The sequence below is a fragment of the Balaenoptera borealis genome, assembly GCF_965194805.1.
Source record: "Balaenoptera borealis genome assembly, chromosome: 2".
Classification (NCBI taxonomy): domain Eukaryota; kingdom Metazoa; phylum Chordata; class Mammalia; order Artiodactyla; family Balaenopteridae; genus Balaenoptera; species Balaenoptera borealis.
This window is the reverse complement of record NC_138867.1, coordinates 40630448-40646952: the sequence shown is the minus strand read 5'-3', so window position 1 is coordinate 40646952 and position 16505 is coordinate 40630448. Positions and strand designations below refer to the sequence as shown.

The window sequence follows — 16505 nt, the reverse complement described above, 5'->3', positions numbered from 1 at the left end:
TAGTTTTTTGAGGAACCTCCATACTGTTCTCCATAGTGGCTGTATCAATTTACATTCCCACCAACAGTGCAAGAGGGTCCCCTTTTCTCCACACCCTCTCCAGCATTTATTGTTTGTAGATTTCTTGATGATGGCCATTCTGACCGGTGTGAGGTGATACCTCACTGTAGTTTTGATTTGCATTTCTCTAATGATTAATGACGTTGAGCATCCTTTCATGTGTTTGTTAGAAATCTGTATATCTTCTTTGGAGAAATGTCTGTTTAAGTCTTCGGCCCATTTTTGGATTGGGTTGTTTGTTTTTTTGATATTGAGCTGCATGAACTGCTTGTATATTTTAGAGATTAATTCTTTGTCAGTTGCTTCATTTGCAAATATTTTCTCCCATACTGAGGGTTGTATTTTTGTCTTGTTTATGGTTTCCTTTGCTGTCCAAAAGCTTTTAAGTTTCATTAGGTCCCATTGGTTTATTTTTGTTTTTATTTCCATTTCTCTAGGAGGTGGGTCAAAAACGATCTTGCTCTGATTTATGTCATAGAGTGTTCTGGCTATATTTTCCTCTAAGAATTTTATAATGTCTGGCCTTACATTTAGGTCTTTAATCCATTTTGAGTTTATTTTTGTGTATGGTGTTAGGGAGTGTTCTAATTTCATTCTTTTACAGCTACATGTAGCTGTCCAGTTTTCCCAACACCACTTCTTGAAGAGGCTGTCTTTTCTCCATTGTATATTCTTGCCTCCTTTATCAAAGATAAGGTGACCCTATGTGCATGGGTTTATCTCTGGGCTTTCTATCCTGTTCCATTGATCTATATTTCTGTTTTTGTGCCAGTATCATACTGTTTTGACTACTGTAGCTTTGTAATATAGTCCAAAGTCAGGGAGCCTGATTCCTCCAGCTCCATTTTTCTTTCTCAAGATTGCTTTGGCTATTGAGGGTCTTTTGTGTTTCCATACAAATTCTGCAATTTTTTGTTCTAGTTCTGTGAAAACTGCCATTGGTAGTTTGATAAGGATTGCATTGAATCTGTAGATTGCTTTGGAGAGTATAGTCATTTTCACAATGTTGATTCTTCCAATCCAAGAACATGGCATATGTCTCCATCTGTTTGTATCATCTTTAAGTTCTTTCATCAGTGTCTTATAATTTTCTGCATACAGGTCTTTGTCTTCTTAGGTAGGTTTATTCCTAGGTATTTTATTCTTTTTGTTGCAATGGTGAATGGGAGTGTTTCCTTAATTTCTCTTTCAGATATTTCATCATTAGTGTATAGGAATGCAAGAGACTTCTGTGTTTTAATGTTGTATCCTGCTACTTTGCCAAATTCATTGATTAGCTCTAGTAGTTTTCGGGTAGCATCTTTAGGATTCTCTATGTATAGTATCATGTCATCTGCAAACAGTGACAGTTTTACTTCTTCTTTTCCAATTTGGATTCCTTGTATTTCTTTTTCTTCTTTGATTGCTGTGGCTAAAATTTGCAAAACTATGTTAAATAATAGTGGTAAGAGTGGACAACCTTGTCTTGTTCCTGATTTTAGTGGAAATGGTTTCAGTTTTTCACCTTTGAGAATGATGTTGGCTATGGGCTTGTCATATATGGCCTTTCTTATGTTGAGGAAAGTTCCCTCTATGGCTGCTTTCTAGAGGGTTTTTATCATAAATGGGTGTTGAATTTTGTCAAAAGCTGCTTCTGTATCTACTGAGATGATCATGTTGTTTTTCTCCTTCAGTTTGTTAATACAGTTTATCACATTGATTGATTTGCACATGTTGAAGAATCCTTGCATTCCTGGGATAAACCCCACTTGATCATGGTGTATGATCCTTTCAATGTGCTGTTGGGTTCTGTTTGCTAGTATTTTGTTGAGGATTTTTACATCTATGTTCATCAGTGATATTGGCCTGTAGTTTTCTTTCTTTGTGACATCTTTGTCTGGTTTTGGTATCAGGGTGATGGTGGCCTCGTAGAATGAGTTTGGGAGTGTTCCTCCCTCTGCTATATTTTGGAAGAGTTTGAGAAGGATAGGTGTTAGCTCTTCTCTAAATGTTTGATAGAATTCGCCTGTGAAGCCGTCTGGTCCTGGGCTTTTGTTTGTTGGAAGATATTTAATCACAGTCTCAATTTCAGTGCTTGTGATTGGTCTGTTTATATTTTCTATCTCTTCCTGGTTCAGTCTCAGAAGGTTGTGCTTTTCTAAGAATTTGTCCATTTCTTCCAGGTTGTCCATTTTATTGGCATATAGTTGCTTGTAGTAATCTCTCATGATCCTTTGTATTTCTGCAGTGTCAGTTGTTGCTTCTCCTTTTTCATTTCTAATTCTATTGATTTGAGTCTTCTCCCTTTTTTTCTTGATGAGTCTGGCTAATGATTTATCAATTTTGTTTATCTTCTCAAAGAACCAGCTTTTAGTTTTATTGATCTTTGCTGTCTTTTCCTTCATTTCTTTTTCATTTATTTCTGATCTGATCTTTATGATTTCTTTCCTTCTGCTAACTTTGGGGTTTTTTTGTTCTTCTTTCTCTAATTGTTCTAGGTGCAAGGTTAGGTTGTTTATTTGAGATGTTTCCTGTTTCTTAAGGTAGGATTGTATTGCTATAAACTTCCCTCTTAGAACTGCTTCTGTTGCATCCCATAGGTTTTGGGCTGTCATGTTTTCATTGTCATTTGTTTCTAGGTATTTTTTGATTTCCTCTTTGATTTCTTCAGTGATCTCTTGATTATTTAGTAGTGTATTGTTTATCCTCACTGTGTTTGTATTTTTTACAGATTTTTTTCCTGTAATTGATATCTAGCCTCATAGCATTGTGGTTGGAAAAGACACTTGATACGATTTCAATTTTCTTAAATTTACCACAGCTTGATTTGTGACCCAAGATATGATCTATCCTGGAGAATCTTCCATGAGCAAGTGTAATCTGCTGTTTTTGGATAGAATATCCTATAAATATTTATTAAGACCTTCTTGTTTAATGTATCATTTAAAGCTTGTGCTTCCTTATTTATTTTCAATTTGGATAATGTCCACTGGTGAATGTGGGTTGTTAAAGTCCCCTACTATTATTGTGTCACTGTCGCTTTCCCCTTTTATGGCTGTTAGCCTTTGCCTTATGTACTGAGGTGCTCCTAGGTTGGGTGCATAAGTATTGACAATTGTTATATCTTCTTCTTGCATTGATCCCTTGATCATTATGTAGTGTCCTTCTTTGTCTCTTGTAATAGTCTTTATTTTAAAATCTATTTTGTCTGATATGAGAATTGCTACTCCAGCTTTCTTTTGAATTCCATTTGCATGGAATATCTTTTTCCATCCCCTCACTTTCAGTCTGTATGTGTCCCTAGGTCTGAAGTGGGCCTCTTGTAGACAGCATATGTATGGGTCTTCTTTTTGTATCCATTCAGCCAGTCTGTGTCTTTTGGTTGGAGCATTTAATCCATTTACATTTAAGATAGTTATCGATATGTATGTTCTTATTACCATTTTCTTAATTGTTTTGGGTTTGTTATTGTAAGTCTTTTCCTTCTCTTGTGTTTCCTGACTAGAGAAGTTCCTTTAGCATTTGTTGTAATGCTGGTTTGGTGGTGCTGAATTCTCTTAGCTTTTGCTTGTCTGTAAAGGTTTTAATTTCTCCATCGAATCTGAATGAGATCCTTGCCGGATAGAGTAATCTTGGTTGTAGGTTTTTCCCTTTCATCACTTTAAATATGTCCTGCCACTATGTTCTTGCTTGCAGACTTTCTGCTGAAAGATCAGCTGTTAACCGTACAGGGATTCCCTTTTATGTTAATTGTTGCTTTTCCCTTGCTGCTTTTAATATTTTTTCTTTGTATTTAATTTTTGATAGTTTGATTAATATGTGTCTTGGCGTGTTTCTCCTTGGATTTATCCTGTATGGGACTCTGCACTTCCTGGACTTGATTAACTATTTCCTTTCCCATATTAGGGAAGTTTTCAACTATAATCTCTTCGAATATTTTCTCAGTCCTTTTCTTTTTCACTTCATCTTCTGGGACCCCTATAATTCGAATGTTGGTGCATTTAATGTTGTCCCAGAGGTCTTGGAGACTGTCCTAAATTCTTTTCATTCCTTTTCTTTATTCTGCTCTGCAGTAGTTATTTCCACTATTTTATCATCCAGGTCACTTATCTATTCTTCTGTCTCAGTTATTCTGCTATTGATTCCTTCTAGAGAATTTCTAATTTCATTTATTGTGTTGTTCATCATTTTTTGTTTGCTTTTTAGTTCTTCCAGGTCCCTGTTAAAACGTTTCTTGTATTTTCTCCATTCTATTTCCAAGATTTTGGATCATCTTTACTATCATTACTCTGAATTCTTGTTCAGTTTGACTGCATATTTCCTCTTCATTTGTTTGGTCTGGTGGGTTTTCACCTTGCTCCTTCATCTGCTATGTATTTCTCTGTCTTCTCAGTTTGCTTAACTTACTGTGTTTGTGGTCTCCTTTTAACAAGCTACAGGTTCATAGTTCCCATTGTTTTTGGTGTCTTCCCCCAGTGGGTAAGTTTGGTTCAGTGGGCTGTGTAGGCTTCCTGGTAGAGGGGACTGGTGCCTGTGTTCTGATGGGTGAGCCTGGATCTTGTCTTTCTGGTGGGCAGGACCATGTCCAGTGGTGTGTTTTGGGGTGTCTGTGACCTTATTATTATTTTGGGCAGCCTCTCTGCTAATGGGTGGTGTTGTGTTCCTGTCTTGCTAGTTGTCTGGCATGGGGTGTCCAGCACTGGAGCTTACTGATTGTTGAGTGGAGCTGGGTCTTAGTGTTGAGATGGAGATCTCTGGGAGAGCTCTCACTGATTGATATTATGAGGGGCCAGGAGGTCTCTGGTCGTCCAATGTCCTGAACTTGGCTCTCCCACCTCAGGGGCTTAGGCCTGACACCTGACCAGAGCACAAAGACCCTTCACCCACATGGCTCAGAAGAAAAGGGAGAGAAAGAAAGAAAAAATAAATAAAATAAAATAAAGTTATTAAAATAGAAAAAAAATATTAAAAATAAAAAAGTAATAAAGAAAGAGAGAAAGAAAGAAGAGAACAAACCAAAAACCAAATCCTCCAATGATAAAAGCACTAAAAACTATACTAATAAAAAAAAAAAAACAAGGGACAGTCAGAACCTTAGGACAAATGGCAAAAGCAAAGCTATACAGACAAAATCACACAAAGAAGCATACACATATACACAAAAAGAGCAAAAGGAAAAAATATATATATATATATATAAAATTTAAAAAGGAAGAGAGCAACCAAATCAATAAACAAATCTACCAATTATAATAAGCTCTAAGTACTAAACTAAGATAAACATAAAACAAGAAACAAATTAGATGCAGAAAGTAAACCCCAAGTCTACAGTTGCTCCCAAAGTCCACTGCCTCAATTTTGGGATGATTCGTTGTCTATTCAGGTATTCCACAGATACAGTGTGTATCAAGTTGATTGTGGAGATTTAATCCACTGCTCCTGAGGCTGCTGGGAGAAATTTCCCTTTTTCTTCTTTGTTCACACAGCTCCTGGGGTTCAGCTTTGGATTTGGCTCCGCCTCTGCATGTAGGTTGCCTGAGGGCATCTTTTGGGAAATCTGAGGTCTTCTGCCAGCATTCAGTAGGTGTTCTGTTGGAGTTGTTCCACATGTAGATGTAGTTTTGATCTGATTTTTGACTACTTTAGATGCCTCACACACATGGAATCACATAGTATTTGTCTTTTTGGTACTGACTTATTTCACTTTGCACAAAGTCCTCAAGTTTTATCCATGTTGTAGGTTGTGACAGGGTTTTCTTCTTCATTAGACACTGAATAATATTCCATTGTATGTATACACTACATTTCCTTTATCTGTTCATTCATCCATGGTCACTTGGGTTGTTTTCACCTCTTGCTTATTGTAAATAATGCTGCAATGGACATAGATGTGCTATCTAGCCTAATTCTTGATCCTTAATGGGAAAAAGAAAAGTTTTTTTTGTCTTACAAGTGGTCTAACTAATTCCCTGGGGTGGAATTGGACTTGAGAATCTAATCATAAAAATATGCATTCGCTCTTCCGAGCGGGGTCATGATACCGCCGGCGGGATCTGTGTTTCCGAGAGTGAGGGCTGCTCGGCGGGTCAGGGCGGCTACCAGCTGGAGCCATGACCCCGAACCTGCGCACCGTGCTGATTTTCGGCGGCTTCATCTCCCTGATCGGCGCCGCCTTCTACCCTATCTACTTCCGGCCCCTAATGCGGCTGGAGGATTACCATGGGGAAACTGAGGCTCAGCGAGGTTGTTCAACATGCCCCAGGACACACAGCTAAGAAGGAACAAGCCATAAATCGAGCTGGTATTGTCCAAGAAGATGTGCAGCCCCCAGGGTTAAAAGTGTGGTCGGATCCATTTGGCAGGAAATGAAAAGGCTATCACCACCTCTGAATATGAAAGTAGACAGAGTCTTCATGCTTTCAGTTCTGCAGCAAGTACAATAAATCACCTGGCTAAAGAACGATGGCTGGAGAAGAAAACTCTAGAAGGCTGTAAAGAAGAGTACTGTGCACCAGGATTAATTCCCTTCTTAGTATCAGAAGAACCCTGAAACAAATCACACCATTACGAAGGTTTTCATGATTTGGTTTCCTTTCTAAAAATGAAGCTTTCTCACCCAGCTGCATTTGGAGGTGATCTACTTATTATTCAGTCTCTACCTCTTACCCACCTGAGCTGTGATATGAATACAAGCAACCAGTAGACTTGGGAAGATCCTAGTCTGTTTTGCCATCTTCCAAATAAGAAGTTTAGTGAAAAACCACCATATTGAGCAGCCTCATAGGGCTCTTTGAAAATGTTAAAGTTGATAAAACTCTTTGAGGACAAGGTACATTGTACTCTTTAAGAATAAACGGTTCAACTCAACTGTCTCATTGGGAGGGTTGCTGCATGTTGAAAAATAAATAACTATGAAGCAAACCAAACTAAATTGGTATGCATGCCTAGTAGAAATCATGTTGAATTAACTGAAGTGAAAATGTGTATATTAAAATGATTTCTTTTTCCTTCAAAAAAAAAAAATATGCATTCATCTGGAATTGTTTTTCTGTCTCCCCAGCACCACTATCACTACCCCCACTTTTGTGGGGGGGCATTTACAGGGATAGTAGAGCAAACCAGTCCACTTACTCATAGAGATACGATAATATGCAACATCCAACTTTATCTGGCCTTGCCTGTTTCCTAATCAAAATTAATACATTGTTTTATTAATTATTGTTTATTGAACTTGTTAAGGATCCAAATGCATTGACCACATGGTAAAAATAAATTCTAGATTTTGTTATTTTTTGGTACATTATTTTACTCAACATGCATGATCTGATTGCCTAGTCTATCCTTAAACACTAGAAATACAAAGAAGAGTAAGACATTGTTCTTCCCTCAAGAAATGCAAAATTCAGTAGTAGAAATTGAGATATGAACAAATAATTATAATTCAACATGACAGTGTGTGGATAGAATAACACACTGAATATTGTAGAAGAACCTAAAAGAGGTACTTTTCCTTTCAGAGAAAAGTAGGGAGAAGGTAACACACAACGGTTTCTGGAAGGAGATGGCACTTGAGTCAAGGATTACAGGCATGATAAGAAAGAGTGATGTGTAGGGGAACACCAGCAAAGCAACTGCATCAAAGACTTCCAGTAATTTAAAGACTAAAAAATGGATATCGAAAGATTGGTCAGCTTAGGAAGTGCTAACTCTTAAGCATGAAGGTAAGACAGAAATATGACTTTGAGAACTGAATTGGAAGCAAGTGAAGAGGAGGCAACTAGGGTAAACTATCTAAAAGCCAGATTTTTTTAGTGGTTGTTTTAGTATACACAATTTGGGTCAAAATTGTATCAGGGAGATAACCAAACCAGTCTAATAGATGAAGAATAATCCTTTCAATGACAAGAACCCCCTACTCACTATAAATTACTTAATGGCATATTCACATCAACCCACCAAGTATTCACTATTGCAGTGTCACCCTCAAAATACTTTTCTAGATAACTCATACTAACATTTCTTTACTGAGGCATTGCCATTTAAGATGGGGGGTGGGGGGGAGGTCTTACTGATTGGAGTGAGACAGAATAAGAGAAAATTGAGGAGAATATTTAAGTGTTTCCTCGGAGACTATCAGAGAACAAGGAGAAAGTGAGATAGAATAATCAAGAGCCGGACCCAAGTGACTTAAGGAGTTTAAAAGGACAGTGGATAAAACACTCGGGAATATGTAAATGTGACTAATCTTGTATTGGCCAGGAACGGTTTGATAACCTAGCAGGTCTTTCTGTTTGGCAGTTAGCAGAGCTACAGTTCCCACCGCGGCCGCACTGAGGTGTGCAGTTGTTTACTGGATGGGAAAGCAGATGACATCATCCAACACCCCGATAGCAAAGTGATCATTTCCAGTCACTTTTGAGCGTTGCGAAACTGTTGCCTGATAATTCTTTCCATGTGGTGGAATCATCTCAGGAAGAGAATTGAAAGAGAAGACAGAATTATTCCTGAAATGTGCTGGTCGTGTGGCTGCAAATCCCTGTGTTAAATATGGAGTTTTATTGCTATTTTCAGAATTTTTAAAATAATGTCCATGGTCCAGAAATAAAACTTAATGAATAAATCAATAATAGAGCTGAGAGGCTTGACACAAGAATATGACCAAGAACCTTTCTGCAGACATCACAAAAGAACCTTCTTTACATTTTCTTGAACATTTTTTAATTCAGAAAAAGAGAGGCAATGACTGTTTTAGTGGCATTAAAGTGCTATTGTGGCTTTTTTGTTGTTTTATTTTAAATGTTTTTATACCAGTGAAATAAGATCTAAACAAACTATTTGTTTCTCTTTTTTTTTCATCCTCCATCTTTCCACATGGCTGGTATGCAGCTGACACACATTCAGGTTGATATGATTTTAATGCCAGGCCTTTTTAATCTCTTACAACCTTGTTCATTTTCTCACCTTTGAGGAATTTCACACTTGCCTCACAGATTTCTTCTCCAACCCACCCCATAGCTAATTTCAACATTATAGGGGACAACTTTTTCAACATCTGAGACCTTCACTTCCTCCACGTTGATTTATTCTGCGCTGGAAACCCACATGTTCGAAGCCATGCATCACATCCTATCATCACCTGAACATTTTCTTCTTCGACCAGCATGCTCACAGATGCCGAAGCTGACCAGTCCACTCGAAAAGTAATGCCCTGTCCCTCTGCCATTTCTACTCCTTCTCACACCTACTAACCCCGTTCCTTGTCCTTTAGACTCTCACTTTGTCTCTAGACTCTTCCCTCCTCCCTGCCCTCCCCTGTTCCTCAGTCAGCTTCTTGCTTTCATTGGTTCACTTGTTTGTCTGCCTCGCCTGAACGCCGTGGTCACCCATTTCTCCTCCCTCACTGATAACCAAGAATCCTCTAACCCATCTTACACTTCCTCTGCAGCTGTCCTGCCAATCCCCAGGGTTGGACAAATCCAGCCATATGTTTTCTCTGCTCTTGTCATCCTAGTGCCAAGTAACACTGGAAAGAGTCAAGAAACTGCCAGTTGGCTCCCCTACAAATTTATGATATCTAATCTAAGTTGGCCCCTCAGGACTGTTTAGAAATCCTTTTATTCACAGTGAATTCTTCAAATTCTTCCAAACGACCTCCATTCTCCTCAAGCCCTTAAGTCCACTCCTTTCACCCACTGTCGGCAAATGACCTCATCTTCTACTTCCCTCAGGAGATTGAAGTCATCCAACATACACTTTGTAAGCTCTCTTCATAGATTTTTTTCCATCTGATCCCTTTCCCTTAATGCAGAGCATAAAACTAGAGGCAGATCAAGCTACTACGTTTCACCAGGAATGGGGGAGGGAAGGAGAGTAGTTCTTCTTACATGGGGTTACAGAATACAGACACCAAAACTGGAGGCCAAACCCAAGCTGAGTCTCAGTACAAGGGAATCAATGGACCAAGAATGCTGAGAAAGATGATGAGCTTCACCAGTGGGAGGTGGTCTGGATGAATCCCTTCGATAACGTTGCAAAGACCTGAGACAGGTTTTTAATATAACGGTACCCTTGTATGATGACTGTGAAATTAGTTAAATTCATTTCAAAGGATTAGAGGCTGTCCTACAAATTCTCAATCCCTAATATTTCATAGGAAGCTGTGTTCATCTTTTTTTTAAAAACCAACACTTTCCATCTGCATGTTAGAGCCAATCTCCAGCACCCCCCCACCAAGAAAGTTATTCTATTTTTCACATTGTCTTTCTGTTGTACCCTCATCTAGTTCATTGTTTGCTGCTCCTTGTTGGCCTACTGTATTATTTGTCTCCAAAACACTAAAAAGAAAAACAAAAGTGAAAATCCCAGCCCTCCTCAGCTACTTACCTATCTCTTCTTCTTGCTATTCAATGGGTATAAAGTTTCAGTTATTCAAGATGAAAAAATTGTAGGGAATTCTCTGGCAGTCCAGTGGTTAGGACTCACACTTTTATTGCAGGGGCCCAGGTTGGATCCCTGGTTGGGGAACTAATATCTTGCAAGCCGCATGGTGAGGCCAAAAAAAAAAATGATGAAAAATTCTAGAGATCTGCTGTACAACTTTGTGCCTATAGTCAACAATACTGTACTGTACACTGAAATATTTGAGAGAATAGAGCTCATGTTATGTGTTTTCTACTACAATTTTTAAAAAAGCAAAGTCTGTGCTTGCCCTCCTCCCACCCTGCAATGCCTAACCCAGCCTATGGACTGCTAGCTTTTCTCTGTAACACTTATTGGAAAACTGCCTTCTCAAAAGATATGAATTCATTCTCAAAGGCCGAATCCCCTGGCCTGTTATCAGTCCTTGCCCATCTTGGTCTCAGTGCTGGTGAACACATCTTTCTTATTGGCAGGATCTGCACTCTCGAGTTCTGCGACAAGACACTCACATTCCTCTCCACCAGCACCTCTGATCACACCTGAGTCTTGCCTTGACTCACACACCACTTCCAAGCACTGATGAGGAAGGTTTTGTAAGTTTCAATCCTCAGTCCTCTTCCTTTGTCATTCTACTTTCACTCCACCCATTGTTCATGTTACTGACTCTCATTTCCACATCTCTACCTAGGACCTCTCTCCCACCCTTCAGAATTCCAGCTCTACCAATACAGAAACTTCCATGTGTCCCAAGTCAAATGCAAGGGTAGGCGATATAAAGTTAAGAACACATTCTCCTGAACTATATTATCTGAGTTCAAATTCTGACTCTGCGTCTTCTTAGTAGCTGTGCAACCTTGGCCAAGTTGCTTAAGTTCTCTGTGCCTTAATGTCTTCATCTGTAAAATGGAGATAATGAGAGTACCTATATCATTACTCTATTGTGAGGGTTAAAGGGTTAATTCACACAAAGTGCTAGAATGATCCTGGTATAAATGCTCAGTAAATATTAGCTGTTGTTATTATCACTTACCCTTTCTTGCATAAATCCTGTTCTTTGGGTTGTATTTTCCTTCTCATTTAACGGCAGCAGCAGCAGCTCAATCATCCGTACTAAAATCCTCACAGTCACCTTCTAACCTCTTTCCACACTCAGCTTGCTTTATATCCAGTTTCCACCAACTACATAAACGTTTAGTCTTCCATTTTCTTTCCCTCTGCTGATGCCCAAGCCCAGAACTTCATCCTCTCTCACCTGAATTATTGCAATAGCTCCCTTGTGAACTGCTTGCCTTCCATCTTTACCCCCCAGTTCATCTTCAGCTCAGTGTTCTTTTCTAACCACAGATATCGGCTTAAACCCTTTTCTGTTTTATTAATCACCTTCAGAAGAAATTGCATTGTTGAGCACTATGTAGGTAATTTTCTTTCTTACCTCCGATCAGTTACCTCTGCTGCCTTCCCCAGCTGCTCAGGAACTCTCGGAACACACCATGGACTTTAACTCACCCAAGTGTTTGCAAAAGCTCTTCTCTGTGCCTCAATATCTCATCTACCCCACGTTATTTATCAAATTTCTATTTATCTTTTGAGCACCAATTTAAATAACATGTTAGTAAGGCATCACTTTTGTATCTCCATTCCCTGAAAAAAATGATAGATAGATGATAGGTAGATAGATAGATAGATAGATAGATAGATAGATAGATAGATAGATCTTAATTACTTTTCATGGTATTTATTTGTTTATATTTCTATTCTTAATTATATTGTGAGCTTTTTCAGTTTGGTGAAATGATATCCATTTTTGTATTTCTAGTCCACAACAGAGCTCTAACACATATTGTGTCCTATGAAATGTTATTGAATAAATCACTATTTCTCCCAAATTCCCAACACCTATCTCTGTCTTTTTCTAAGCTTATAGAATCTATTGCAAAAATACTTTTCCTTTTAACCCTTCCTTTCCAATCTTACTACTTTGCCTAGTTCACAACTTCATCACCATTGGCATAGATTATTACAAGAGCCCCTCCTTTGATCACCAGCTTAGTTTTTCTTGCTTTTAAAGCCATCCATTATATATTGCTTCCAGAGATATCTTGATTAACAACAGATTCTATGGTGTTATTCCATGGTTCATACCCTTTCAAAGTCTCCTCTTGACTAGATGGCAAAATGCAAACCCTTAGCCCTGCCTCTCTAACTCTACAGCCTTATCTCAGATATATTCTCCTCCACACCCACCAAATACACAAGCTACACTCCAACATCCTGAACGATTGGCTATTCCTTTAACCCAGGATGCCCATACTCCAATATATTGGTATCTTATCCATCTGTCAAAATCCAACTGGAATGGACTCTCTCCCATAAGGCCTTTCACAAACCCCCTGGTTAGAAAAAAATTGCTTCTCATTTTGTCTTCCCAAAGCTTACAAAAAGGTGTTTGTTTTAGCATGTCATTGTCTCCCTTCTGTATCAGTATATGTTCTTCATACTACAGAATTACAGATACTACTTCAATAAATTGCAAGTCACAAGTCTCTTTGTAGGCAGAAATTTTGCCTGTTATATGCGTTATACAGAATGCATTATACAGAATGGATATTAAAAAATAGTTGCTAGCTGAATCAAGAGGGTGTATCAAAGATAGTGGAGTTAGAATGTACAGAGGCCAGAAAGGAGAAGGCATCTAAGAGATGGGGCCATGTGAATGTGTCTGGGCCTGAGGACTACTGTCAAGAAACAGTGAGAAGCAGAGGAAGATACATCTGCAAAGTTGTTTGTGGAGACCTTGAATCTCAAGCTGAGAAGTTCAGGAATTATCCTATTGTTACTTGGAATATGGTATAGATTTTTGAGTAGGAGCATTATGTGTTATACACACTGTTTTAAGATTTATCTGATAGTTGATTTCAGAATAAATTGAAAGGAAAAGAACCTGAGGACAGAGATGCCAGTCAGAAGCCTTTTGCATTGATCCAGGTTGAAGTGCCCTCAACTAGGGCAATGATAGTAAGAAGAAAAAGATCCTAAAGACATAGCAAGGGAAGAAACTATAAGACTTGGTAAAAAAATCAAATGCAAGAAATAAAGAGAAGGGGGTTGGGTCATTCATACATTTGCTAGACATCTCCTTCAATGAAAAGAATATCTAGCTGTTTCTTAATGTTTCTTGGTGACAATTTAATATCTCAAAGTGTAGAAGAAGTGGCAGAAGATATTGCCACCACTCTGACTTGCTAGGAGGAGAGTATAAGTGAAGCAAAAGGAACAGTAATCTTTTTTGAAAGGAGTCATTCTCAAATTTTAAAAAATAGACTTGGTAAATTAAAAGTTCATGACAATGAAATATCTTATGTTTATTACTATTAGTAGTATTATAATCTCAGAACTTGTGATAGACAGGAAGTCAGACATGGATTATAGACTCTAGAAAAACAGATTTCAAAAGATTCCAGAGGAAAAATAGTCTCTGATCCTGAAAAGGGTTGTTCAAGAGAGGCTCTTACACAGAAACCATGATAATTCTGTTTTACCTAAAAGAAGATGGCAAGCAAGCACCTAAGAATCCAGTGTAGCAAGAAAGGAGCTCTTCCACAGGTGCAGGTATTAAATGGGGTTGCACAAAGACAGAATGAAGAGCACCCAACCGAGAATGATAATATAAGATGTCAGAGTTAAGGGATTATAAAGAATAAATTGGGACATGGAAAAGGAAAACAAAAAAAGACTATTTAGCTTTGTGCTGAGTTAAGAAAAGGATAAGAAAAGGATAAATTCACTATTTGGAGCCAAATAGGAAGCACAACTCCAATTCTGTGTCCATTTTCTCATTCATTCACTAATTTACCAAACGAACATTAAGCCAGGCCTTATGGATACAAAAGAATGACACTGATCCTGTGCTCAGATAGCTCACATTCTTTACCCAGGATATAGTCCTCAGACTAGAAAGCAGAGGGAAAAGTTTGGCAAGAGGCACAAACCAACAGAGCAGAGGAGATCATAAGGGAACTCTAGCTGAACTAATTGAGTTCAGCACTTGACCTGGATGAAACACATTCCAGGATTGAGTTTGCAGAAGTTAATGGCACATCACACCTAATAAGATTAAAAATCAAAGACAGCAGGAGAGATGCTAGAAATCATAGCATATATGAGCAACACTGCAGGGCTTTTGTTTTTTTCCACTATGATGAGTTAATATAAGCCAATGGTGTGGCATGATTAACCCCAAAGACAAGACAAGCCTATATTATCTTAACAGAACTGATAGTCTCACTCCACCCTGAGCTGTGCAGACCATCATTCTAGACTATTGCAAGTACATCAGCCTTGTCTTAGTGTCTAGACAGAGTGAAAGAAAACTTAGCTGAGGCTGAAGACTGAACAATGGTAACCAGAGGGGTGGTATGGAAAATAGTCAGAAAAAAATTTCAGGGAATGGTCAAAGAAATAGAAGGAGACAAATAGAGATATATATCCTTTGTGGGGTGGAGGGGGAGTATAGAAGAGTTTTTAGGAGTGTGTAGTCAGAGCTCTTTTTTTTTTTAACCAATTTTGAAAAGAGGCTCACTCTAGGCAGACAAATTATAAAAGGGTGGCCTTTCTGGGCAGACTTCACCCGAGGTGCATTCTGCCTTGTGAGTAAAAAATGGCCCCTCTTCCTCTGGGTGGATACATTCCTTCTAGAGAACACCTGGGGTGCTGGAGCAAGGGAGCAAACCAGACACCTCTACCTGGCCCATGTGTAGTCAACACTTCAGAGAAGTCCATGAAAATGATGACAGAGGAAGGCAACAGAAGAGGTTTGGCAGTTGTGTCATTCAATTATGCTGTTTCATTGGAGAGGTGAAGACCACTGAGTGCTGGATCACACTGCTTCCCACTCATGTCCATGAGAATTGCTTCCATTTGTAAATCACTCCAGGCCTTTTCCTGTCCCCTAACTCTCTCCTCCAGGGGTGGAAGTCGGGAGAAAAATCTGACTGGTGAGTCCAGAAGAAAAAATGGACTACTTACAGATTATTTCTTGGTATCCATTTGCCTGCAGACAGTGTCACAGCCAGGCCACAAGCAGTGTGGGATAGGCGCTATCACCTTCCCCATGACACACATACACTGAAGTCGGTATTTGGGGAGACTAAGTTGAATTCAATATCGCTATCAAGTTAAAGTTCATATGTAAGCATATAGTCCAACATTGTTTTTACTGATAATAAAACTGACATTTTGATCTCTTTCACCCTGACCCATATTTCTGTCCCTTAATTGGCACCAAGTTCCAGGGAAAGGAGAGAGAGGAACTATTTGTTAGCTCTGCAAAACACCAGCAGGACGAATTAATGAGTAGACTCTCAGTAAATGAAGAACACAAGTATGGATAATTTTTTGAGCTATTTTGGCCATAAAAAAATAAATAATGAGAAAGAACAGTGGGGACTTCAGGATGCAGTGGCTTGCCCAGAAAAAGGAAAAAAAAAAAAAGTAACAGAGTGAGATCATTGAGAGGACAAATTTTGAGACTAGAGTCAAGGAATGAGGTTGATGGCACAGCACAGTAGAAATGAGCAGGAGAAAATAAATTTCTTCCAATGAGATTGAAAATAAGGATGAGAAAATGGAGAGAGATAATAATTCTCAGCCCCCATGAAGTACCAGGCAATTGCATTGGCCTAATTAAACCCATTTCACAAATGAGGAAATTAAGTCACATTAGGGTAGGTAGCCATTATTGTTTTTACTATACACCTTGGAGTACACGCTAAGATGAAAAAGAGGCAGAGGAGGAGTCTCATGATGGGGAGGTTGAATGAAATGATGATGAGAAAAAATTGTGGGAAGCCTAAAACTCAATACGATTGTGAAGGTAATCTGTGTTTGATTTGCAAACCGTTCAATCTGGTTGTGTATTAAAGTCACCTAGAGATGCTTGTTGAAGACGGAGATTCTTGGTCTCCCCACCTGGAAATTCTGATTCAGTATATCTGAAATGGGCAGCTGAAATCTGTATTTTTATCAAACCCCTAAGGCAGTTTAATGCA

General features: G+C 38.7%; 1 pseudogene across 1 annotated transcript; it reads left to right on the top strand.

The window, feature by feature from the left end:
* The first annotated feature begins 6073 nt into the window (after nt 1-6073).
* Nucleotides 6074-7057, top strand: LOC309624408 (small integral membrane protein 20 pseudogene; annotated as a pseudogene). Its single transcript has one exon. The product of its transcript is annotated as a small integral membrane protein 20 pseudogene (transcript).
* Nucleotides 7058-16505: the final 9448 nt, after the last annotated feature.